At 42.0% G+C, this 26,494-nt stretch overlaps 1 protein-coding gene across 2 annotated transcripts in view; it reads left to right on the forward strand.

Moving 5' to 3' along the window:
* The window catches only part of LOC142599416 (urea transporter 2-like), a 310,745-nt gene that overhangs the window by 173,885 nt on the left and 110,366 nt on the right, over positions 1–26,494 (forward strand). For both annotated transcript variants that reach the window (XM_075739740.1, XM_075739741.1), the window contains exon 3: positions 11,016–11,121. The gene's annotated coding sequence lies outside the window, so the exon portion shown is untranslated. The remainder of the gene's footprint in view (positions 1–11,015; positions 11,122–26,494) is intronic.

Genomic DNA, 26,494 nt, shown 5'->3' on the forward strand with positions numbered 1-26,494 from the left:
ACAGTGTTTTGGCTCTGATTAAAACCTCCTTCCTGATAATTAAGGGACAAAAAGGTTTGAGGTGGGGTTTTTTTTGCAAAAAATAAAGCTGAGAATCCCAGAAATTGTCTACACCAGATAATGTAGCATGGCTTAAAGTTCTTAGAGTCAGCACTCAGGAAGTGTGTGCACCCACACAATACAGCTCAGAGGTTCTAAGGGTGCATTAGATTTACATATAGAGAATGTATCCGCAGTGCACATGTGCTTTGAGTCATCTCAGCAGGGATTGTTAACAGTTATGGTTACGGAGTAGACTTGGGCAAGGGCATCCTCAGCACCTCTGCTTTATGCACCTTTGACTTTCTGGCCACACGCCTCAGTTTTAGCGTGGTCACTAATCTGCAAAACATGATGGCATGGGGACATCTAATCCTGTTGTTCACTGGTGAAACAAGTTCAGGTCACTACATCCCTTGGAGATTTGGTAAAGAGCAGTGCAGAGAGCAACCTTGGTGATGAATGGATAGAGTGATGGTGTAATTAAATCTGACACATGTTGTTGTAAATCAAAACTGACAGAATTCCCAGAATTATTTTAGAAAGCTCTGTGCAGTCTGGAATGTCCAAGTCTTTCAAGCAAAACATAAAACCAAAATCCAGACCCTTCTTGTCTTTAATAAGCCTACAACCATATTTTAAATAACTGAGCCAAGCATGTGAGGACTGAGGGCAAAGCATTTCTTGATCAAGGGCAGCAAGATACACATTAAAAAGAATGGCTAGATAGAGATTTTCCATCTCCTAAGGATGCAATATAAAGCTTTCATCTAAAAAGCAACTCTCATCATTAGGTGTATAATGCTGGCACTTGGACTTATTTCTGTGCTCCAAGCAACAAGATAAGAGAATGCTGATCAGATCTTTCAAAAATATCCAGACAAAACAAAACAAAACAAAACAAAAAAACTTTTATGTCAAAAAGATGGAAAATCTGGAGACCCTCTGAAATCTGCTAGGGACTTTGCTGATGCTGCTGATGCTCCATGAAAGATGTTCAGATTCTGTGCTGAAAACTGGGAGAATAAAACTCATAGGCAGACAGGCTGTCTGGAAGTCAGATCATGACCTCCTTCCTGCCCTGATTTCCCCACAGTTTTGATTGGAAATAGGATTATGCAGTGCTTCCTGCTCTGAGGGGAGGGTTGGATTAGGTGACCTCCAGAGGTCCTTTCCACAAAATTGCTGCAAGATTCCACGATTCCCTCCTAAACAGTTGTGTAACAGCAAGAAACATCCATCATACTTGGCGGTAACTCAGTTTATGATTTTTTTTTTACTAGCAAAGATTGAACTAAAGAATGATACAATTTTGCAATTAAAATAGGAAACATTAATTAAGTTGTGTTCTCTCTGTTCTCCTGAGACTACACAATCTTTGAGTTAACACTGACAATATTTCACACTGATACACCACAGGGATTTATTCTTAGAATTATTTGTTATTCTAGTTCTAAACTTTCCATGAGAAGAAAGGAGTGGCTTCAAAGTCAGATTCCTATGTTTCCTAAAGTTTTAATCTACTAAGATTTCCAAGAACTAATTAGCTACAAGAGATGAAAACAGGAAAGCCTAATGGCAAGATTTATAAAATCAACCAGACATTGACTTGCAGAATATTAGTAGTCCATAAATCAAAAAGTATCTATCTCATCAGAATGTGTATGCCTCCCTTTAGTCACTTCACCTATTTTCCCCTGACCAGAAAAGCTACAGTATCTTCTTATTTTTAATACCATTTTTGCTGACAAAACAAGGCAGTGGCTTACAAACATTGCCTCTCTCCATTGAAGTCAAGAAGACGCATCCTGTCACTTTCCTCTAACGAACTGCTCGTCTTCCTGAGTTGGCAAGAGCTGAATATTTTTTACCAGGCCTGTATGTGTAACAGCCTTACAAAGTACTCAGGATTGGGTATCAGTCAAAACAAGCATATGTGAAAATTTACCATTTTAGCAGATGGAGTCAGAACAGCTCGCTTGCATACAGTAAAAGCCTTAATATTTCCACAGCTGGCAAGTTTCCTGTAGTCTAAAGGATTGGAGATCCTGCTTTTTGAGACAGAAGAACTAAATCAAGCTTTAATTCAGAAAATATTTTGTGTTTAAAATCTCAAGATGCTTTCCCTCCCTCCCCCAGACAACAAAAACAAAAGGTTAAGCTATTTGGGGGAAAAGGTACATTTCCTCCTCTACCCCATGCGTCCTGAAGTGAAAGCAGTGATATGGTAAAAACTCAGTTTTGGCTTCTGTGCCTTTTATTACAATCAGGCTTTTCTTGATACTGCTCTTTGGCCAGAAATCTCACCTCTTGCCTCTCCTGACCAATATAATTGTGTCGACAGAAGTCTGCAGTACAGAGGAGATCAACTTCTGAATTTTATTGTGTTGTTTCTGTGAAGTCCAGTGTAACAGGAGAGTGTGTTATGAAACCAGCCACTAATATTACACAGTTATGAGTCATTTAATATACAATGATTTTGTCAAGAGCAAAAACCCTTTTTTGGAAACATTTTCTGTTGAAAAGTTAACTATTTCTGATCACATGTTCTTAAACTAGAATTGTCTTGTCCACAAGGAAGTCAAAATCGTATTACAACACCATGCAAATTGAAGCTTGTTTGTTCACACGTTTCTTGACAGTCAGAATATTTTGAACCAAAAGAAACTTTGTCGTAGCTGAAAACTGTTATGGGGCTGCACTAGTTTCAAAGGACATTTCAAAGAAAGGGTTAATGCTTCTCCCACTCTGTGTGGCTTGGTGGTCATAGGCAGTGGCATGGGGTTTGCAGCTGCGGGCTTTGAGCTCTTGCCCTGACACAGAGGTGGCTGAAGGTGAACAAGTCCTGTTCAGAATCAGGCAGAGCAAAGTCCTAAAAATTGACCCCGTGACTGTGTTTTAGCTACAGGGTAGCACTTCTTTCCTTCAGAAAAGTAGATGTTGCCACCTCCATGCTGAAGAATTCACATGTCACATTGTCGTCCCAATGGGATCTTCCTTTGAAGCAGACAAATACTGAAATTGAGAAAGTTGGCTTGAAATGGATCTGTCACTATCCAGTCCCCTCCATTTGAGTATGACCTGCTCTTTAAGCACAGAGGTGGACTGGGGGTCTTGGGTTCTGGTCCCAACAGTTACCACAACGGTGTTTAGCCTGCTACAAAAAAAGTGACATCATGTTTCCCCACTTTTTGCGACTGGTAGAGCTAGGTGTTGTTCAGAGAGTACTTTGACATTTCCAGCTATATGTTTCATTATTCAAAAGCAGTATCTCAGAGCAGAATTACTTTCATTTGTCCATCTTCCCTGTTTTCTACAGGCTGCAGTTGTACCGTTCTTATGCTCTGTAAAATCCTTGGTCATACTGCTCTTTGGTTAAATAAAAAAGATTTGTCCCACTGACTGTATGTTGAAATTACAGTTGTCTGATTGCTTGACTAATGTCTGTCCATATTCGGGCAACTGTATGACCAGATTTCACAGATGTTATCCATGTATATTCTCACAGCCTAGATACAGCAGTTAATTCTTCTTAAATATAGTAACCAGAGAAACCCCCATATAATCTTTGTGTTTGCTTTATACAGTCCTGAAGTATTTAGACTAATGCATCAAGTACTTTACACCATCTATGCAAGTGGACAGTTTTGGCCCCTATAAAGATAGCAGCCTGTGAAAGCTTTGGAAATATTAATCACTTCTCCCTATAGCAACCCAGCTCATACTTACTGGGACTCATGACGTGAAGATTCAAGGCTCCCAATGGACTCAAACCTTGCTCCTTTACTATCCCAGCCATCTAAATCATGGTGATTGCATCGTCCCAGCTATGTAGTGGAGATAGTGCCTTTCATCCTAAATCACACGGATGTAAACAGGCCAAGCATTCGGACCTGTTGTGTCACCTGTCTACTTCATTTTTGGTACTCATACTGTACTCAGTTTTGCCACTGTTTTCCATTTAATTGAGGAATATTAAAAACAAAACCACAGAATCAAATTGATTTTAAATTTGTTCTTGGCTAAAGGAGGCTGAAATAAAAAAAAACTGAAGAGCTGAGTCCTTGCTGAGTACAGTCCCTGCTGAACCAGGTCCACCTGCCTTCATCCTAGATTCACTCTGGCCACTTGTCCTTTCCCACCACCTCTAGCTACTAACGTTAGGTATCAGACACCTTCTTAAATTTCCACAGATCTCCCATTTCTTTTCTTTAAAGAAAGCACCCATTGATGCAGACAGCATTTTTCCCTCTGGCTAGCTGAGACAGGACACAATGAACCTCCAGAGAGCGCTGGGCTTGTCAGGGAGCTGATTCCTCATACAATATTTTAACAGACAAACATGCAAGGAAAACAACAAGGACAGTTACCCTGTGTAATGAAAGCTCAATGATTTAAAAAGCAGCAGTGTGTGCGTGAGGGAAGGAGGGGAGGTTGGGGGATGGGATGGCAGATTTCTCTTGCCAGACCAGGGGCAACAAAAAACTATCCTGATCGAATAGACCATGTGAAAGGATATTACCGGGGTATGAAAAAATTCTTTCGGGGGGGACAGAATGTATTTTGCTGCCCTTTCTCTAAAGCCCTGTTATTTTGCTGTTCTTTGCTTGCATCTGTTAAATGCTGGAATGTCTGCAGGGACATTTTGAAAAGCTGCACAATGTCAATTAAATTTGCCGAGCAGTATATCTTTTTGGAGTACGTGTGACCTTTTCTGTTTGTCATTTCCTGGGCATCACACCAAGTGATCCTCTTAGGATGCTGGCTTTGTGGAGCAGGCCCACAGCAGCAGGACTGCAGGAACTGCAGGTTTCTGGGACCGCTGCCAACCTCCGGATAATTGCCATCAGCAGGAAAGAGCTAGAAAAGCTTGGCTGAGTCCATCTTTTACAGATAGATTGACCCCTTTCTGCCACTGCAGAATCACAGTCAGAGAGAAACACATATCCAAAAAGAAAGAGAAGGGAGGGTAGGAGGGGGAGAGAGGAATGATTACAGCAGGAAGGCTACATCTGATCTGAACAGGGGAGATTTGGAGGTTATACTCGCTGCTTTGCCATCGTCAATATTTTTAACATCTTCTGTTTTAAGATAGACGAATCTGAGAATGAAGCTTAAATGTTTAGCTCTGTTATAATAAAGCTCGTTCTTCTGCAAGAGCAGAGTCAGTGTTCTGAGAGGGGTGGGAAGGATGGGAGTTCAATACCCTCATGCAATACATCTGCTGGGAAATAACAATTTGAACATACATGCAGCAAGCAAAAGAGAGAGAATGAATGGATGCTGAAAGCCACTGCAGGTGCTTGGAAAGGAGATTAGGGACAGCAAAAGAATGGAGAATGAAGGCTGCGTGGCCACAGTTCAGTAGCTAAACTGAGATGCTTTGGAAAACAGTGAGAGCCACAATTGCACATTATGAGAGCTGGGAGTGGAAAGCAGTGCCTTTAGTATCACTGTGTCCAGCAAGTGGCTGACTGGGCTCAGGGGTGGTGATGTGGCCAGGCAGTGATTTCAACAACCCAGACTTCAGGTGCATCACTTCCTCCGCGTGCTCACCCACCTCAGAGCCAAGTGCAGGGTTCAGCTGAGGTGCTGCTAGAAAACACTTGCAGCGGTCACAGCGCGGGAGCCTACAAGCTCAGTGTGGGAATTTCCAGACAGGTCCTGGGCTCCCCACCCCACGCTGAGCCCGAGCCGCCTGCCCTGGCATATCTCAGTAGAGCTGGGGGAGGCAATGGTTAAAGTCTGGCTGAAATATCAAGCCTGCCCTAGGCAATCCCAAACCGTGATGTCCAAGTCCGGTTCTAACTCCACTTGGGAATGAAAAGAGGTAAGTGGGTTAGAGTCAGTGTGGTGTGCCCTGCTAGGCAGGGACACTGCAATTCTGCTGCCTCTTTCCTTCCATCACTCACTGAAGTGTAGCTGTCATGCAGAAAAATGTATAAAAATATGCATAAGCTCTGAAAATTGAGATCTCTATGGAAAATAAAGCTTCTGGGACAGAATCTCTCTGCTGTCTGTTTAGGTCAGTACAGTCTTCTATTAGTATTAAGATGTTAGATGCTGTAAAGGGCTTAACACATAAATTCATTTTCTAGCAATACTTCTTTTTCTCTTTCCTCACTCATGATCTATCTCTCAGTTGCCAACATAAGTAATACTTGGGTTACAGTAATGTCCTGTGGCTCCAGACTGGGAGAGCTTCAATGCATAAGGTGCTGAGCAAACATGTATGGAGGCATAATCCTGTCAAATGTTATCCAGGTCATATAATCTCTAGCTATATTCCTCCCTCTAGAGAGCACACAGTTCGACAAATGCCTGGCCTGCTTCTGTATGTGACAATGTCAGTGAGTGACATCTCGCAGATGACACTTTATTGGTAGAGCAGGTGCTGGTGGCGAGGACTATATTTATAAAGCAGAGGTCTAAAAATGGCTTTGCAAGGCTCTGTGCTTAACAGGTCTCAGTCATTTCCAGATTAGATTTGATTCTTTCACAAGACCTTTCTCCCCTTCCTCCACCGCTCACAAACTCTTACTGGAATGGGAAAGCCGAGGGGTGCTTCCCTGAATCACCAGCAGAAAAGCCACACAATCTGGCATATGAAATCCATATCGTTCATATGAAAGAAGATGTGCATGTCAGAGGAGTTTCCAGAGCCGTGCATTACAGGGCGCTTTTTTTTTTTTTTTTTTTTTTTAACAGAAAAGAAAGCAAATTCCCTGTAAGTTTAGCATTGCAGCAGCTTCTATTTGTCATAGCCCCGAAGTTACGTTAGACAAGAGCAGATGAACACTTCACCATGAACTAACCAACAGCATGCATTTCTGGCGTGTCACCCACTTTGTGGCAACTCTGCCCATATGTACCCCGTCCTGAGGAAGTTGTGAGATAACCCGCTCCTGGACTGGCACAAGTAAGAGCATGTGTATGGTCATCTCCAGAGGATAACTGGACTACCCTGGAGTCACTTGTCTGTCTGCCCTTGTCCTGCCACATTTTTACTCATAAGCCCCCTAAGCGGACAAAGTAGTTTTCCAGTCTGGGCATGGGGAAGTTTCTGAGAGCAGGAGGGTAATTTAGGGCTGTTCAAATGACGTCTAATCACCAGTGCACCTTCTGCAATGTTTGGGAATTGATGGTAGTCCTTAAAACTACATTTCTGTGTGAAGGTCTTTCCAACTATTAAGATCCGACACCATGTTCAGAGGTAAGTACGGATTTACACAGAGAACATCCCAGACAAGGCAGAAAAGCAGTTCAGGCATTTTATTTTGTGCCCAGGATGCAAGTTTGAATTTTTTTCTGGAGGTAGCCTCTATTTGATCCACCTGTGGGTATGTGCTGGGTGCAAGAAAAGGTGATGAGATGCTGGTCTGCTGGCCGCAAAAACTGGTGTTCTCTGCTAAAGTTAACTTGAAAACCATTGCCAGACCTCACCTAGTAATAGGCTATTCAATTACGCTTTCCACATGTTGCTTAGAATAATCCGAGTCTGAGTGTGGTCCCTGGTAAATATAAGGGAACAATCTTTAAATTTCAGATGTCTGGAAACCTATTTGTTTATTCCTTGGAAATTAAACAAGTGGGGGTTTTTAATGAATATACATTAAGAAACTATATATTGTGGTTGGAGGACCTGTCAGCATCAACAAAGTCATTCACTCCTGTGGGCGACATGTAAAAAGGAAAACACCTCTATATTTTATTTTGTTTCCATTTGCCACCTCCATTTACAGCTGAGGCATGTAAATGATTTGAGGAGGACGACCCATGGGCTTACAGGGAGGGACATGATGGAGGGCTTTACCAAATCACCCTCCAACACCAGATGCTGGAAGACACAGTGTCGGTAGCTGTTGGCAGCTGACCTGAAGAAGTTAAGCTTAGCAGTGAATGGAGCCCCCAGGCTCTGCAGTTCAGCTTCGTTTCCTCTCTTTAGCACAAAATATTTTAAAAGAAACTGAGAGCAACAGCTTTTCCCAAGCCAACAAAAATAAAAACGCTTGCAGCAGGTGAGGTGCAGCATGCCTGCCTAATTCCAGGCTGCTCTGCCAGGGAATCAGGGGGATGGATGGTGGATCAACAGCAATTGAAAGGTGGGCACAGAGGCAATAGCACCGTGGCTGAGGTTCAAACCCAGAGCAATGAGGCATCCATGAGAATGATTGCAATTGTTGACAGTGGAGAAATGTAATTTGCGGTTTGCAAATGCAGCCTAGCTCCTTAAAATAAATTAAAAAATGTCACACACAAGCAAATCCCTCAGCTCTGTTAACTACCTGGCCAGTGAATGGCTGACTATGAGCCAGCTATACAATGTTGATATAAATCCCACAGCTCAGGCAAGATCCCCTGGATGGGTTTGATTAAGAACTAGTGCATCTTTATGAAAGTGAGTCAACTGGACACAGATGTTTTCATTGTTTGGTTTTGCAGAAGCAAAAGTCTCTCCTCTCTCTCCTCTTTCTGCCTCCTCCAATCTTGAGCTACATTTTTACTACTTTTTATCATCTCATTTTATTTGTGCATATTAAGGGAGGACTGCTATAGACTCCTAAATAGGGGGGCAGAAGAAAAACAGGAAATGCCAACACATCAATCCACAAATAGCCAAGGCTCTTATAAAATTGCTCATAAACAAACTCCTCTCAGAAAACTTCCCTCCCCAGTGGAAATCACCCGCTTAAGTCCTTCCCAAAAGCAATGCAGTTTGCCCCGTATTCTGCTGGTGTTAACCAATTTAGGTTCCAGGCCAAGAAAAAAAAAAAAAAAAAAAAGCCTTATGGCTCTTTGGAGAAAGTGCCGCTCTTGGATCTCCCTTAACGTCAAGAAAGTGGGAGTCGGTGTAGACACACTTGAGTTACACTCTGCTGCATCAGGCAAGTCTGGCATCGAGTCCACCCCTGAGACAGTGAAAAGTCATCTGGGACTATTTTCTTTTTTTAAATTATTTACAAGAAAATGTCACCCTTGTCCCTCAGCAATTCTCTGCCAAGTTCCTCTCTGCAGGACCATCCAGACAAGCACCACCAACCTACTCTGCAGCCGCTCCTGCTCTGGTCCTCTTCCTGGGTTGGGTGTCAAATACAACATTTTGCCAAGCTGGTTTCTGCTGACACACACAATATACCTGAGATACTGAATGACCCCCACTGATTCTGCTTTAGTGCCCTTTTTGCACCTAATTCCCCATAGTCACTTGTGCAGATCTGCCAGCACTATCTTCTGCTCACATAACATCTTCCAGCATTCAGGATGACAAGACACTCTTTTTCATCCAAATTTCTCCTTACTGCTGATGCTGTCATTATTTGTTTCACCAAAGGAGGGAACATCCTATTGTTTTCACTGTCCTACATTGCCCTTACACCTTTCTGTCCTTTCTTAACATTTTTAATATTCTCGCATTTAAAGTGAGAAAGATTTGGTTTTCTCACACACAGTAAAAAAGACACTCACAAAACCAACACAGAAAAAGAAATCTACAGTACTACTGATTCCTGCTCCACTGATTTTCAGGTGCTTCTTCCAAAGCACCTTTGGACAGCTCAACTACTCAAAACAGCAAACACCCCATATTCTGCAAACTGAATGCCTTGCAGACCTGGCATATTTGTAGTTCCAGACCTGAGGCACCCAACATCACCAGTCACTTTGCAAGAGGTACACCAGTAGCAACGATACTCACACATCTTCCCTTTCATTATATAGGCTCCTTCTTTGTGCAAATGGTTGTTTCCATTTCTAGCTCAAAGTAGGTGCTAAGCTCTACGTGTGAGCAGAGCATCATTTATGGGTTTGGATTCTGCATGTTTTGAGGCAGAGCTGCATGGATGTCCAGGAATACTGGATTCTATGATGGGTTGTATCTGGTATATTTTCTTACTGCAAGTTATGATCATGCAAGAGTTGCTCCTGGACAGCAAAAAAAGATGACTGCTTATTATCATTTTTCCCAGTTGCTGCAGAAAGAGAAACCTGGGAGGTAGGAGAGGCTGTGGTCTCCCTAAGGAGCTCAGACTGTGTTCATCTTTGAGACCTGAAGTGCAGGGGGGAATGTGAAACACCTGGCAAGAAGGAAGTCTGCAGAAAAAGCCAGGTCTAGGCAGAGCATCAGGCTTCAGATGTAAAGAATAGGAAAAGGCTTGTCCTAGGGTCTGGCAGGGATGATGCAGAGTTTGTCACCACTCAGGAGGCCACTAACACTCGTTGGATTGAGAGAACACCTATGTGTGACAATTTGTTAAAGAGCTCTTTCATTAGGAAGAAAAATTATTATGAGGAAGAGTTATATGTAACCTATTCCTACAACTCTCTCCATCCTGCTCCCAATGCCACCACTTGTGTCTGATACAGGGATCAAAATATTGTCACAGCCCTGGACACGTGCAAGTTATCCATAGCTCTGACTTGAGTCAGTGAGTCGCTGTTAGCTCCCTGGAAACTGGTGAGAAGAGACCTGTGGGTGCTCAGGAAACTTTTGGTTAGTTTGCATTGAGCTTTAAGGTTACGAGAAAACCAGAAGTCAAGCAATTCATTTGTGATTTTGCAGCATAAGTGTCACATGTGAAAGCTCCTATTCTCTCCTTTGTTTTGGGGTCCTTTTTTTTCTCTTTTAAATACGACAAATGCAAATAAATTATCACTGTATTCATTCTTCTCAAGGGAACTTGGCTGAGGGAGAATTAATTTACAAAATATTGAAATGTTGCTTTCTCACCAATCCTGGTCTAGGTGTGAAGATCTTACCTTCTTGTTCTCAGCTACACAGGTACCTCCTTTTCTCACACAATAAACGAACAAACAAAAAACCTACCTGTTACTTCTCTCTCCCCTTTGAATTTCCCTGCAATTTAGGAGAGGCAAATAATGTCCTACTGCAAAAGTGAGAAATAAATTATAGCCAAAACAGCAAAAGCAAAATATTTCTCATCTAAATATGTTGGTTTTTACTTTGTATGTCTTGGCAGCCTAACCCTCTGAAAACACTCACCTGAATTCTCTGCACTCAACAGAGCAGCCCAAGGACAGACCCTCCAGTAAATCCTATGTGACTGAATCTATAGGAGCCTGGCTGTGAGTAAAAACATTTTAAATATGATTGCTATACCTGTTAGTAACCAAAGACCCCTTTTGGAGCAAATAATTTCCTTGGAAACATCTGAATCCAATCATCTAAGCGTAGGAGCCTGTGTGTATGTAATACCACTGCTCTCGTCTCCACGCTGTCCGTCCCCTGCCTCAAAAGAAAAGAGTTTACCCTGTCCATCTATCATTTAAATGGTAATAAGCTAAATGAATTCCACCTCACTTCTAAGCTTCAGAGTAAGCTTGGGTTTATTTATTCATTTAAAGGCACGGAAACAAGTTTGACATTGCTGAACATGTCCCAGATTTATGGAAAATAAAACTGTACTAATCTAGTGCGTTTATTAGCTTTTCTGTCAGATGCCTCCATGAGTATCCAGAGATGCGAGTTTGCCCTGCAGTTCTGTTCTGAGTGGAACAGCATCTCCTGAAATGTAAATGTTATCTTAAGGTCATATGCTGATGAAAACCACTGTTTTGCCAAACTCTAATTTCTTGGTCATTTGACAAAGCAGCTGCTATGCGGTTATATGGCACGAAGAAAGCTATTAAAGATGGATGAGTTACACGTTTGATTTGGCATATATTATACTGCTTCTAAAGACAAAAATTAAGATAATTTTTTTTTTTCTTGATTTAACTGAATAAAAGATGTCTCACAAATATATATATTGGAATTATACTTCTAAATGATATTGTTCATCTACACCTTATGTAGTCAGAGTGTTTCTGTGCATGCATTTTAAAGGAACAAAGTAAATATCCTAATGCCTGATATAATTAATTTGTAGCATCATAGATTGGTATTGAGAAAAATTCCTGATCTGGAGGAAAATGCAGAGATTAGACAATTGTGTATGTCATGTGACAGTAAGTTCTGCAGCTGGTGTACTTTAACAAAAATAAAAATTACAAGGTTTAAGTAATCAACAGCTGGTGCCAGCTGGTACAGTACCACACCAGTGCCTCCAAGGTCTGTGAAGATTATTTTTTACCATCTGGAGGATATCTAGCATTGCCCAATGTCAGAAGTACAATACTGGAGGCTTCTGCCGCTGCTTTCACAAACCAGTACGAATGCTCATTTGCACGAGTGGGGAACATGCAGTGTGGAGTCAAGAAAGACGGTAATATGAAATGTTTTAGGAGGTGGTGTTGTAGCTAGTCACTCAATGGGGGTTTTAGTGCATGAGAAAGTGTTGACAGGGAAATCTTGTGCAGGGATGTAAGTTTTGGGTTACACTAAGATCCGTGTCCACAAAGAGCTGGAGTGTTGGAGTCGTAGTGTGGTTTGGTCTCCACATTTGAGGTCTGAGAAGTCAGTTCTGGAAGCAGGGATGTTCCTGGGAGCCCAGTGTCTGGTGAGGGACAGAGAAGGAAGTGTTGCCCTGCACATTGTTTGGTCTTCATCTTGCAAGGGTAAAGGTCAATTATTCTCAGAATAATATCTGCAATGTTTTCTCTCACTAAAAATTACTGTAGGTCAGGAATACTTTTGGTGCTTTGCAACAAAGAATTAAAAAAAACTAGAGTTTTGGATTTCCACGGCCTCTTCTCTTCTGTTTTCTTTTCCCTACCTGTTTAGTTATGAAGTTCAGAGAAGTTCCAAGTGAAGAAGATAATTTAGCATTTAGGATAAGACTTTATTTGTGAGGTACATCCAGCATTCATTTCCACATTAACCCTTGCATAGCCAAGGAGGTAGGAAAATTGTCCCAGTGAGAAATAGGCAGGAGTAATAAAGAAGAACTTGCTTTTGGATCAGAAATCTAACTCAGAAAGAACAAGATTCACCAATATCCAAGCCAATCAAAGATATGTTTCTATAAAAATTTAGCTAGTAGACTGGCAAGGGATCTCCCTCTCCTGCTCACTGACAACTTGGACAGGTCACATCTCAAAAATTTAGTTTTCAGATCAAGATCTGGGATCAAAAAGGCCTTCTGGATATATTTTAAAGAGGAGGGCCATGTGAGTGTGAAGCATCTTGTGTTCATAGATTGCACCATACATTTTTGAATCATGTGGTCCACCCAGCCAGCTGCAGATAAGGAAGAATTTCCCTGCTTTGGGACAAAATAGACTTTTTCTGTTAGGCATTGTATGGGACTTCATTTTTCCTCAAGGAAATCTACCCAGTTTGCCTGTGACTGCCGCTAGTCTACTAAGAGACCTCAGCAATAGCAACACACTTTGCTATGTGCTTCAGTTTCCTAAAATGGGATTGTTTACCTTCCTTATAAACCACTCTTTTGTTTACCAACAAAACCTATTTATTAATATCTTGCAGCTCCAGCTGTCAGCACAGCCAGTTGACCTGCTGCAGTCTCCATGGCATGGGAACAGTCTTGCACAGCATTGCCTGTGCACATTGCCTGGTTCAGTAGTTCTTTATCTCAGTAAAACCCTCTACCACAATGAGAACACAGTGCACTTTGTGTGCCTCTTACAAAATTCAATTCACATGCTGAGGTTTTCTGCTCTTGCAATTTACTTCTTTGAATTAACTAAGATACCTCCCAATGACACATAATTCTTGTGAAACTTGTTAGCTTAAAATAAGCAGGCTGGAATTCATTGCTGAAATCAAGTAACAACCCAGCAGAAAATTCAACAATAAAACATCCCTGTCATAAAACATCAATATTTGCAATAAACCATGAGCTGAGAGAAGGCATGTTATAATAGCTTCTTCCACTCATGAAATACCATCTCCTTATGAATAAAACCACAGCAAGACATAAAAGGAGCTAAAAGGGAATTACTAGTCCTGCAAGGTACCTGCACAGGACTTTGTCCCTGCTTAATATAATTCCTCTTTGGGCAGAGCACATTCTGTCCCCAGAGCTCAAGATATGGGAAGGAGAGATCATAAAAGGAGCCAAGTAATGCAGTAAGGCTTATGTGCATCTAGTCTGTGTACAAAAGCTTTATGCCACCCTTGTGGTTCCAAAACATCCACTCAACATCCAGCTGACATTTAGGTGTAAAAAAATGAATGATATGGCACTCCTCATCCTAGCTGCCTGGACCTAATCGTTCTGCTTCTCCAGTATTTACATTCTGCTTATGTTTCCATTGCTATATAGAGCTCTGCTCTTCACCATCCCCAAGATGCAGGGATATTAAGGCCAAAGGATCATCTTGCTTAGATCACCTATGTCACAGGTTATTAAGTTTCACCCAGCTGCCCCCAAGATTGATCCCAGTAATTGATGTTCAGTGAAAATTCTCTTCCAGAGAGACACCCAGCCTTGATTTGCAGGAAGGGAGAAACAGAGAACCTGCTGCTTTCCTTAGCAGTTTGTTCGGGCTTGCAATCCTCCTCAGCAAAAAGTTAATCTCACTCTAAATCACACTGATCCCTCTCATGCCTTCCTCTCTCTGGTTAAAGAGTCCTTTTCCAAGAAGATTCTTCTCTTCAGAGAAACCTTTCTCCAGTAGTCAAATTTCCTCTCCATCTTCTCCTTGTCCAAATAAAGACAATGAGTTTTAAAAGTCTCTCATTCTCAGGAATTTTCTCCTGCCCTTGTCTGGCTCTTTTCTGAGATTTTTTTTTTTTTTTTTTTTTTTTTTTTTTACATTCTTGAAAGAAAGCAAACTGGGATGCATGTAGCGTTACCATTTCACTCACCCTGATTTAGTACACAGGTGCAGGGCTGCAATCAGATTCTATTGAATGGCAATATGCATGTAAGAAAGGACTGTGACTTCTAACATTAAAGGCCCTGAAGTACAGTATATGTATTATATATACAGTACATATAGCACATATACATACAGATAAATAGCTATAGATTTAGATGTGTCTTGCCTCTGCAGACTAACAGCCGTAGAAGTAATTATTCTGTAGTGTGTGTTGTGCCTTCAGGTAAGTTTAGCTGACTAATGCCTGTAAGGGAAAAACAGGCAGAGAGAAGTCGAAAGTGGGATGTGTCAGAAACAAGAAATTAATCAGGGTCTTGCACGAGCAGGGAGAGTGCAATAAGCATGGCCACCAATGACAAGTTAGGTAGATTCGCTTGCCTTATCTAGATCTAAATTAATGTTCAGCTCTTAGTGGCGACCTCCTGCCCTGAGCTCATGGTCAGAGAGACTTTCCTGTCTGCTCCAAGATCTTTGCTGAAAATTTGGTCTCCGGATCACAGGCACTTAGATAAAATTCAGTTCCAAGCAGGTTGGGCTTCTTAGTATTACCTATAGCATAGACTTTAATTCTTTGTCAATTTTGTCATCTGTACCTTCTAAGCAGTATCATTCATACTCATCCATTTAGGAATTCACCATGTCATATACCTTGTTCACTGACTATATCATTTAGTCAAGATTTTAACTAAAATACTTTCAAATATATTACTATGAAGGCATAGCCTCCTTGGCTTGAGCACTTTAGTTCTCATTTCCCAGCTCTTGACCGTGGTACAACAGCCTATATGCAACACAGTGCTACTCCTCATGGTGGGGGGCCGAAAGCTACCCCTCAGACCAAGGTCAGCCACCTCTGCTGGGACCTGCCATTCTCTCTCCATTCAGGGATCTCTACATGTCCTGGAACAACCAAGGATGCTGGGTGTTGCAACACGATGTGAAGCTTATGTTGAGTTACTCACCCATCATGACCTCTCCCGTAAAAACATCCCTCACATTCCTTGCCTGCAGGAAGGCTGTCCTGTTCCCACATATGAAATTTCATAACTATGTCATAGGAACGAAGTATGCATTCTATGTTCCTGCATGGACTGCATTGCATTTGGCTGTATTAAAACGTATTTTGCCTGAATAAGCCAAGCTTCTCCTGTGATCTAGCTTACACTGTCCCTGCAGTTATTTATACTTCTACCAATCTTCATCAGCTGCAAATTCTATCAGCAGTGACTTTATATCTAATTCTAGATTACTGATGAAAACATCCAGTAGCCCCATGCATAGGAATGATTCTGTAGAGACACTGGTCAGAATGCTCCTACTTGATGATGATTTATCTGAATTTTTGGACCTGTCATTTATCCTTGTGTCAGCTGATTATCATCCTATGTGGTTTTTTTTTTCCCCTTGCCTTCCCTCGCCTTTTCCTTTGAGAACTACAACTGTGATATTCAGCAATATTCTTTTCTGTATCAGCTTGCTAGCAATTCTGTTAGGAGTGGTGGGTTCTTATCCATGGGAAAGTGTGTGATTATGTTGAGCCACAATGTAAATTGAAAGGTAGAGGCCATTTCCTATGTTCTGATATAAACACAATCCATGAGAATAAAATGTAAATACACACACATGTATAAGCTAGTTCATAGGTTTTGCATATACATTGCAGATAGGTTTGGGGCTTATGTTTGTTTTATTTTTTTAGTACTGTTCTCAAATAAACGGATTGGTTCTGTCTGTGTGTTTTGCTTTAGCAGCGTTAAACACATCCAAAATGTTTCAGTCAAGTAAAAAGATTTAACTTTGTCCAAAAAAAACCCCAACCCACAGAACTGCAGAACTAGCTAGGCATTGTAGCCATCCCCCAAACAGGGTGTCAGGACTTGACCTAATCTGTTTAATATGGTTTGGGTTTATGCAGTAGGTCATGGTGGTTAATGCTTAGTGAGCTGAAACAAGAAGGGAAGAAAATGATAATGGAAAAGCTTGGTTTTAAAAAACAGCTCTTCATAGATGGCTATAAGGGGGATTATTGGACTCATAGTGTGTATCACATATTTTGGCTAAGCTGGGCTTTGAAGGCCTTTCAGCTGAGATAAGCATGATCATCCGAGCAGGGCTTTTTAGCTCAAAACACTCCTAATGTTGGACTATTGGCATGAGGTTGTGACAGCTGCAGAAGACAGAGGAGGGGGGAAAGCTGTAGCATTATGTCTTTGTTACAGAGAACAGGAGCACGGGAGAGGCAGCATTGCCTAAACTAGCCTTGTGTGATTTGGGGAGGGAGGCCATGACAGCATGGTCTAATTCTGACTGTGACTCCTCAGCACCAGCACCCCTCCCTCTCCTCACCCTGCATGCAGACTCTTACCTGCTGCCTTCCACCAGTTTTTTACCTTGTCCACCTTTCAGAGCCAGGACAGCCAGGGCCCTGTCTTCACTATGCTAAGACACCAGCTTCGGGCCCTGAAAGCGTGATATTTGGGGCAATATGGTGACATGAGCAGCCTAATTGACCCCAGGGTGCTAACTAGCTGAGAGGCAGCTGCTGGTTCTGGAGCTAGTTTGGTTACTCTCTGTACAAACCTCCAAAGGGCCCATATGTAGACAGATCCTGGAAAACAGTGCACCAGGTTTTGCCTTGTTCATAAAGCCTCTAAGAGCATTTGTTCTTATTAGTATTCCTGTAGACATCCCATTGAAGCCTTCTCTATAGTCTTAATGTAGAAATAATGGTGTTTTATAGATGCCCACGGTATGGATACCTATGACGGTGTGGTCATGGGGGAGAACCCAAACCACCCTCCCTGTGTAAAATGCAGAGACAAAGATGTCACCCAAATGGTGATAAACATGCCTGCAAACCAATCTGGGGTAATTCTTCTAAGCTTTCATGTGCCCATCTGTCACCATATTGACCGCTCTGTTCTCATGTGCCTTTGAATGACCCAACATTCATGTGTAGTGGCCAGGGAGCAATCTGCTCCGAGATACTGCCTCAAGATTTCCCCTGGCTTCATGGGGGCCTCCAGGAAGTTCTATGGTGGGAAAGGGGCTGAATGGCAAGGGTGGGACCAACCTCAATGTTCACTAGGCGGCTCCAGGGTTGAGTTTGAGCTGGGATGAACTCTAGCCAGCTCTCAGATTTGATGATGAGTTGGGAGAGGTTGAAAAAAGAGTCTTGTGAACTCAATGCATAAAATTTAGGAGGAACAACAAACGTGAAATCTCATTTCAATTTACTTTCAGAACAAACTGACCATTAAATAAACAGTGTTCTTACAGTCTGTTGACACCTCTATGCAAAGGCTTTTCCACAGACTGTTTTCTGCTGGAGGGAGGACCTCAGGCGAAAATACTTGAGAAAGCAGAAGAATCACTTCCTCTGACTCCATCTTCTGCACTGGCACTTACATGCTAAATTCTCTCCAAGCACAGCAAGAATTGGTTTCAAGATTTTGGAGAAAAGCATTATTTTTAACACAGTGCCTGCTCATCACAGCCCTTTCAAATGTGCTTTATATCTGGCACCTGGAATACCTAATGGGGAGGTGGGTGATTTCGAACAAAATCCTTAGTTAATGGTCTAACAAAGACCTGATGTGCTAGACCTGAGATAACACCTCAGGACCTGACTTTTCAAGGTACAGATGCATGTTGAGCCCCATAAGTGTCTGAGTGTTTATTTTTCCTAACAAGCCATGCCATCCCCTTGAGATGGTGCAAGTATGAGCTGTTTTCCCTTCTCTGGTTTGTCATGAGGCCTTCCTCCACTTTAGAAATCACTCAGAGAGATATTATTTAAAAGCAGCACCCTAACCAGTGGTGAAGGCACAACTCCCACCTCCTTCAGATCCCCTTTCTACCTTCCCTTCCATGTTCACTCTGACAGCATTTGACTATGTCAAAAGCCCAAGTTTTAGCTGCACAATTTCCTTTCTCCCTGAATATTTCAGTTCAGTACCAGCTTTGTTTTTATAAAGACATGCAGTTTAGTCTTCAAGTCATTGAGGAAATTCATCAGCATCTCAACTGCAGCTTCCCCCCGCCTTCAAGCCAACAGCAACATGTTGAAGAGGCTGTTAGCCCATTGTATGTTCCTTGAAGTTCTGGACTCGTGCTCTCAGGGGAACCCATTAGCATTTATACTTGCAGGCAGTTCTCTCCTCCCCCGTTAATAATTATCCAGGGAGGGGATAATTAAAATAGGTTCTGAGGCTATGAAGGACCTCTGTCCGCTTTCCCTACTTATGGAGCCAAATGAGAACTTTAATGTAGATATGGAGATAATTCCTGAAGGGTTTTGCACCTTTGCCATGTTCTTGTTGTCATTAAGCACGATCTAATCCTCCATTTCATTTCATTAACCTGAACAGGGGCAAATTTTGAAATGTGACTGCAGCACAGCACCAGTATAATTTCCCTAGACACCTGAGAAAGTTCTACCAGTATATAACGGATAATTCCACAGGGATGAACAAGAATGCAGCAATTAGGGAATGGCTAGCACAGATTTCCTTCATGATTCTACTGAAATCACTGAGCTTCTGTATCTTGATTTTATCATGTAAAATAAAAAGGCCTCTTTCATCTAGTCTCTGAATTAGTGAGATTTTCTGAATGGATGTGGCCTCTTCCAGTGCATTTGTCCTGTGCTGCAGACAGCTGACAGCAGCACCAAGAAAACTGGCTCCATAACTTAGCCCTGTTGTGTGTGCAAGGCATGAACACATGCAGGATAATGAGCTGGATGAGATGTATTTCAGCAAGACTCACTGGACTGAGAGCTATCACAGCACTGCTCATCATTCCATGGTGTGAGCTTGCCCGCGGTGATTTCTGCTGATGGCCTCTCGACGCTCTTGCAAAATAATACTAATAGTCATTGTTATTAGTACACAAGCCTTGCTCCAAAAGTAATGTAGGAAGTCTTGTGAAATTTTAGGAAGAGCTTGTTTAAATGCATGTTCCAAGAGCTTCACAGTCTGTCCTCTTCTAAATCTGATCTGAAATGACTTGCACTGGGTTTGTACTACCAATTGCTCCCTCACAGAGTGCCTGGGATCCGCAATAGGAGCAAGGGGGCACATGCAATGGTCTGTGCACAGCTTGGCCCCTGGATTGGAAATCTTTGGCCTGTCTCCCTTAACAGCTGTCATTCAATTTGCCTTAAAAAAAAGAAGAGCAGATGAAGCAATGGAAAATAAATATGCCTCTCATTTTTCAAAACTATGTTTTTAAACTAAACCTTATATTATTCATATGCTGTATATTTTATTACTTTTCGTTTCAAAGCTGTTGGAAATCACAGATCAGTTCCTCAACCTCAATGTCTTTATTATGCATACATAAATCATGCATGGAAGGGCCCTGACAGTTGACGATGTAAACTCTCAGGAAGCAAAGCCCCTAAGCCATGTAAAAAATGTATGTCACAGGCAAAGAATTATGTCATCTCTATTTCCTTTTTATAGATATTCTTGTCTTGTCGTTATCGAGGAAGATTTTTTTTTTCCCCTTTATTTCCTATTTAAATGTAGTTAGCACAGAGGTAATTTGCAATGGTATTTCAGTGAGACAAATGGAGTACACTTCCCCACATCTGCCTGCATCTTCAAGGATGAGCGTGTTATAATTATACTGTTCCGGTTCCATTAACAGCTCTGCTGTGCCCAATATGATTCATAAGTATTCTGGTGAAATACAGGACAAAGTTCATTGAATTTTCAGGAGCATTTGGGTGCTATAGGGCTCATGCAAATTACATTAGAATTGTGTTGGTTTGAAGCTATATGTTGGTTGCAAAAGTTGGTCAGAATTTTTTTTAGTAGAAAAAACTAAAAGCCAAGGTTTCCTCATTGTTCTACAGCTGAAAATGAGAAAAAAGAATGCTCAAAATTAAAATACTCAGCTAAGAATGGCAATAAATAAAAGTAGCTGAAATATTTTCAGTTTCTCAATCGAAGGTAGTTTACTTTTCATTTCTGTGGTTCTTCGTTCGGGGCAGGGGGCAGTTCAGTGAATTTGCCTCTTTAATAAAAACATTTATTTGATAAAAAGTTTTGCTTAGTCATAAATAGCAGATAAAAACTGAAGCGAATCCTTTAGTCAGAAAGTAAAGAATATCCATCCAAATAGGAAGTTGGAGAAAGCTCGCCCGATGGAGCACTGGACAATGGATGCTTGTCTGTATATTGTGGCCTAAGGGACACCTCTGTGACAGACCAAAAAATAATTTACTCCCTTCTGCTATGAATACGCATACACTCAGCTTTCAAAAGCAGGGCACTGCAGAGTGATGAGCCCACATGTCATCACCTGAAGAGCAGTGAGCACCTAACAGCTACCCACCCTTGTTGCCATATTTACTGAGTTAGGCATGCAAATCAGCCTAGCTGTTGTCCTGCATGTTGTCACTGCCTAGTGAAAAGGTACCTCCTAACTGACTGTGAAAAAAAAAATGCACTTTTTCATCAAGCAACACATCCACTTTGAACTGATCTTCTTGTGCATCCTCTGTTCACATCCATCTTCCAGATTTACTGCTCTGTGTTATCTCCCATTTATTGAGCAGCTAAGACTAATTTACTCTAGCTGCAGGATAAGACAGGCACATACATACACATCAAGAGGGGAAAAAAGCTCATCCTTCCTCATTCATTTCCTTTCAACTGCTTGTGACATTGCTGCTATCTCCTCCATGCTTTCTTCTCATTGCTCCAGCACCCAGTAGTCACGATGGGGGTTGCATCAGAGCTAAATAGCTCTTGTTAGGCCACAATTCATCTCATTTCAGACATTTACTTCTGATGAAGTCCCTCTTTCTCTGCAGTAGTTCAGCTCTAGACACTTTTGCTCAGAGAAATCCCACCTACCATGTCTCAGGTCATTGAGGACTCCTCTGTTTGCTGGGCACAACTTGGGATGCCACTAAAAAGAACCAAGGGCAGTGAGGGAACACCGTGCCATCTGTTTCCCGAGAGAAACATAACACAAAGGAACAGCAGATATATAATTCTGTCTGTGAGGGAAATTCAGAACCAGCTGAGATGTTTGTTACTGCTTTTATCCTCTTGCCTATGCAAATCAGTGGGGTTCAGAACTAAATGTAAATGTGTTAAAAGGAAACCTGAGAGAGGGATCTGTTTCATTCACTAGTTCTGCTCTCTTTTTTTGGAAAGACACCTGTGGATACATTTTCATTAATAATTTCACCCTATCTCTTCTCTGATGTAAATTTACAAGCAAGAAGCAGGAAAAATGCCAAACCAAATGTTGCAGGCTGACTGGTAAGATAATTAGCATATGATGCATAAGAAAGAAGAATCCCAAGAAGCAAAGCTAGAAGTACGTGTATCTATTTGTGAAAGTATTTGGGGGAAGTTTCAATTCACTGAGGATCAGCTGTGTTTGCATTTTGCTCTTTCCTTCTCTCACTTAGTGAATCTCTCCTAGGAATGTCCTTTTTCCATGAGCTTTCTAACTGATGAAGTAGCTGCAGGAAAGAGGAGAGAAAAGCAACTTAAAAATAGATAAGCTGCTTATCTCTTTAGCTGACTTGAATTTGCTGCTGTGTGGAGGAGGATGCTATCAAAATCAGAAGTTTAGAAGTTTGTAATGCTGGAAAAGTTTCTCGATGTGCATCACCAGTACATAAATCATGCTGCATGTTATTCTGTAGGTTGCTTATAAATCACTGCTAGAGATAAGATTAATCCAGGTACATTGAATTCTGTTTTTCAAAAGTTAATCATGGTCTTTACCCTTAGAAAACAGGGCTTGTGTGATCATGCTTTGTGCCTGTCCAGTCATCTGTCAGTCTCTTTCAATAACCTGTAAACCCACTGATCAACTTTGACAGAAGGGTAGAGGTCTCAAAGATATATTCCAATGTTCTTCATGAAAATCAGTAGCTTTTCTGTTCAGTTTTAGCTGCCAGCTGTCCTTTATGCATGAGACTACTGGTCGCTAATCAGCATATGGATTTCTAAGACCCACAGGTGCTGTTTCTTGCTAATTGAGACTCAGAAAAGGATCAGAGAGTGTCCATGAGGACAGGAATTGGGGATGTACATGAGCACCGCATCCCCTTGGCAGCACCTAGGGGACAGAAACAGCTGAGAAATCGTGGAATCATAGAATAATAGAATCATAGAATGGTTTGGGTTGGAAGGGACCTCAAAGATCATCTAGTTCCAATGCCCCTGCCACGGGCAGGGACACCCTTAACTAGACCATATTGCCCAAAGCCCCATCCAGCCTGGCCTTGAACACTGCCAGGGATCCAGGGGCAGCCACAGTTTCTCTGGGAAACCTGTTCCAGTGCCTCACCACCCTCACAGGGAAGAATTCCTTCCTCATATATAATCTAGATCTATCCTTCTTCAGTTTAAAACCATTACCCCTTGTCCTGTCACTCCCTGCCCTTGTCACCAGTCCCTCTCCAGCTTTCCTGTAGCCTCTTTAGGTACTGGAAGGTGCTCTAAGGTCTCCCCAGAGCCTTCTCTTCTCCAGGCTGAACAACCCCAAATCTCTCAGCCTGTCTCCATAGGAGAGGTGCCATCCCTCTGATCATAGAATAATAGAATCACAGAATGATTTGGGTTGGAAGGGACCTCAAAGATCATCTAGTTCCAACCCCCTGCCACGGGCAGGGACACCCTCCACTAGACCAGGTTGCCCAAAGCCCCATCCAACCTGGCCTTGAACACTTCCAGGGATGGGGCATCCACAGCTTCTCTGGGAAACCTGTTCCAGTGCCTCACCACCCTCACAGGGAAGAATTTCTTCCTAATATCTAATCTAAATCGATCCTCCTTCAGCTTGAACCCATTACCCCTTGTCCTGTCACTACACTCCCTGCTAAACAGTCCCTCACCAGCTTTCCTGTAGGCCCCTTCAGGTGCTGTAAAGCCGCAATTAGATCTCCCTGGAGCCTTCTCTTCTCCAGGCTGAACAACCCCAACTCTCTCAGCCTGTCCTCACAGCAGAGGTGCTCCAGCCCTCTGATCAGCTTCATGGCCTCCTCTGGACTTGCTCCAACAGCTCCATGTCTTTCTTTTACGGGGGGCCCCAGAGCTGGATGCAGTACTCCAGATCATCTTTGATGACCCCTCTCATCAGCCCTCAGAAAGCTGAGATCACAATGGGGTGGAAGAAAAACAGGACACAAATCAAGAAGAAACTGCACTCCTTTAATTCTTCAGTTCATCCAGCAACTCATTTTTTCTGAGGCATTCATTTCAAGACCCGTGAATATTAATGGAAAAATTCCCATTGACTTCTGGGGAGGGAATTTCTGGGATATGATCAGGGCTGGGGAAAGATTTATGAAAGCAGCAACCATTCACAAAATAAGAATTTTGGGAGATGCTCAGTGCTGACATTGTGATTTGGTTTATTGTAAAAATAGATGGCTACTTGAAAAAGAAGGCTATCTTTGGACTTCAACAGGAAACAAAATACTATATTTGGAGAAGACAGAATAGATACCAGCTTATTTCACAGCCAAACTTAAATAGCAAATATTGCATTTTAATGATCCTTACCTTAAATAGGGTCTTTGGTTTTGTGGGTTTCTGTATTTTTCTGTGGGTTTAAAAAAGAAAATCTGTCTTAGAAGACAAAAGACCACTTACTGTGACTTGAGTAGAGATGAGATCCAACACTAACCTATTGCTTTCCAAGAGCAACTATACTGTTTGTATGAAAAGTAACACAATATCTGCCTAAATCTTCCACTTCAGCTCGGCCATTCTCAGTGGTTTTCTTGTAAAACTTCAATTTCTTCTACCCTTGACAGCAGATCCAGCTCCTCTTGTACACTACTGGAAGTGAGCTGAACTAACCTCACTCCTCCTGACCATGAATCTTGAATTCTTTCCTACACCACTTTACAGACTAGTGGTTACACCAGTTTCCTGAGAGGCCAGAAACAGGGATTTGACACCCTCGTGGAGGGAAAGGGTTGGGTGTGGATATCACCTTTGTGCATGAGTTCTGTTGTATGAACGAGGGATCTCCCTTCTGCTGTTTTAAAAAATGGCAAAAGTAAAAAACCACAGTCTTGGAGGTAATGTGAGAAAGCCCATTGGCTGATGCTTCTCAGGGGAGAAAACCAAAGTCACTGTTGATTTCTGGAAATTTACTGGGAGTGAGGAAAGTTCAGGCATCTGGAAAAATTAAGCATAAAACCTGAGGTTGCCTTGAAGTGTAACTGCCTGTGGGGCTAAATAACAGCTGAATCAGCATCACAATTTGGATTTAGGCACTTAAAATATCATGCTTGAAGCACCTCCAGCTTTTCTCACACTCTGGTCTTTCCTCCCTGTGACAGCAGGGGTAGCTACAGCCCATTTGGTGTGCACCAACCATCTGCACCAAGGCAGCACACAGGAGCCATTGGGGTGTAAATCCTCCAGCTCCTGGGCTTGCTGCACACTACTTTCCTTGTGCAAAAGGGTTCTGAAGGGAGACAACCTGAGTTCCCATACAGCCTCCCAGATCTCATTCTGCTCCATAGCTGTCATTCTCCTGGTTCTGGACTCAGTTTTTTACGTGGGAAGTGTTCACCGCTCTGCTGATTCATGGGCTTTAAGGTTAGAAGAGATCAATAGGATCACCTAAGTCTGATCTGCTGCACAATGCAGAACATACATTTCACCCAGTGATTCTCGCATCTAGCTCAACAAATCAGAGCTATCACTCTGTGCTATATTTATTGCATGGAAAAGGTGTCAGGGTATAGTGTTGGTTATTGAAAATCTCTACTCAGACACTCAGCAGGTACACCACTGTCTAGAGAGCTCTTTCACAGCAGTACTCCCTGTCCTGCTTATCTCAAATAATAAGATTTGGTTGCTGTCAATTTGATATGTCTTCAAAAAGAAAGAAGGTTTGGTCATCTCTCGTTAATCATCCGAGTCATACATTCCTCATCTAGTCTTTGCTGTATTTTTACATTTTTGTGCCCTTTGTGCCATGCCAGAGGCTATTGTGTTTGTAAAGTCAGGCTTTAAAATAGCATCAGTACTGTTTCTTTCATGCCAATTTTACTTTGCTTCAAATTTACTATATTGAAATTTTGGAAATATTAGGGTACCTTAAAATATTATCCACCTTCTGAGGCAGTTAATTTTTCAACATGCTTTCAGTCATTTGCTTTCCTCCTTCTACAGTGTAAATACACCAGTTCTCTCCTAAAATATTTTCCTGTCTCTATGTTGAAATTTTGTCCTTAAAGAGTCCTTGTTCTCACTGGTCAATAGAGGAACTTGACATCGGGCAAGAGGAATGTTTCGAACCTGTCAGTTTAGACTCAGTGGTGTGCTATTTTGGTGACGTCTAAAGTTGTCACACCCCAGTGAGTTTATGTCTGCTTTGCATCACTGTAACTAGAACACCTCAGAAGATGCAGCCTTGAACAATGCAGGTAACTGTTTTCATGACTGCACTGCAAATGAGCTGTAATTGCATTTATCTCCCTACCCTTCAAATTAGCTTATTTGCGTAGCAATAGCAGAGAAGACAGTGAGCTCAGCCTTTGCCCAAAATGCTGGGTGAACCCCTAAGCAGTTGATTCATGAGGAGTCAGCCAAACTGGTGACAGCAATGTTTTCAACATCAAACCAATCTCATTACTCCTGCACAAGGTACCATCCCACTTTTGTCCACAGTGTAGACTTATCTTTGAACCTGTGAGGACTTCTTATTTATGTTT

This window comes from Balearica regulorum, chromosome Z (assembly GCF_011004875.1).
Source record: "Balearica regulorum gibbericeps isolate bBalReg1 chromosome Z, bBalReg1.pri, whole genome shotgun sequence".
NCBI classification, from domain to species: Eukaryota; Metazoa; Chordata; class Aves; order Gruiformes; family Gruidae; genus Balearica; species Balearica regulorum.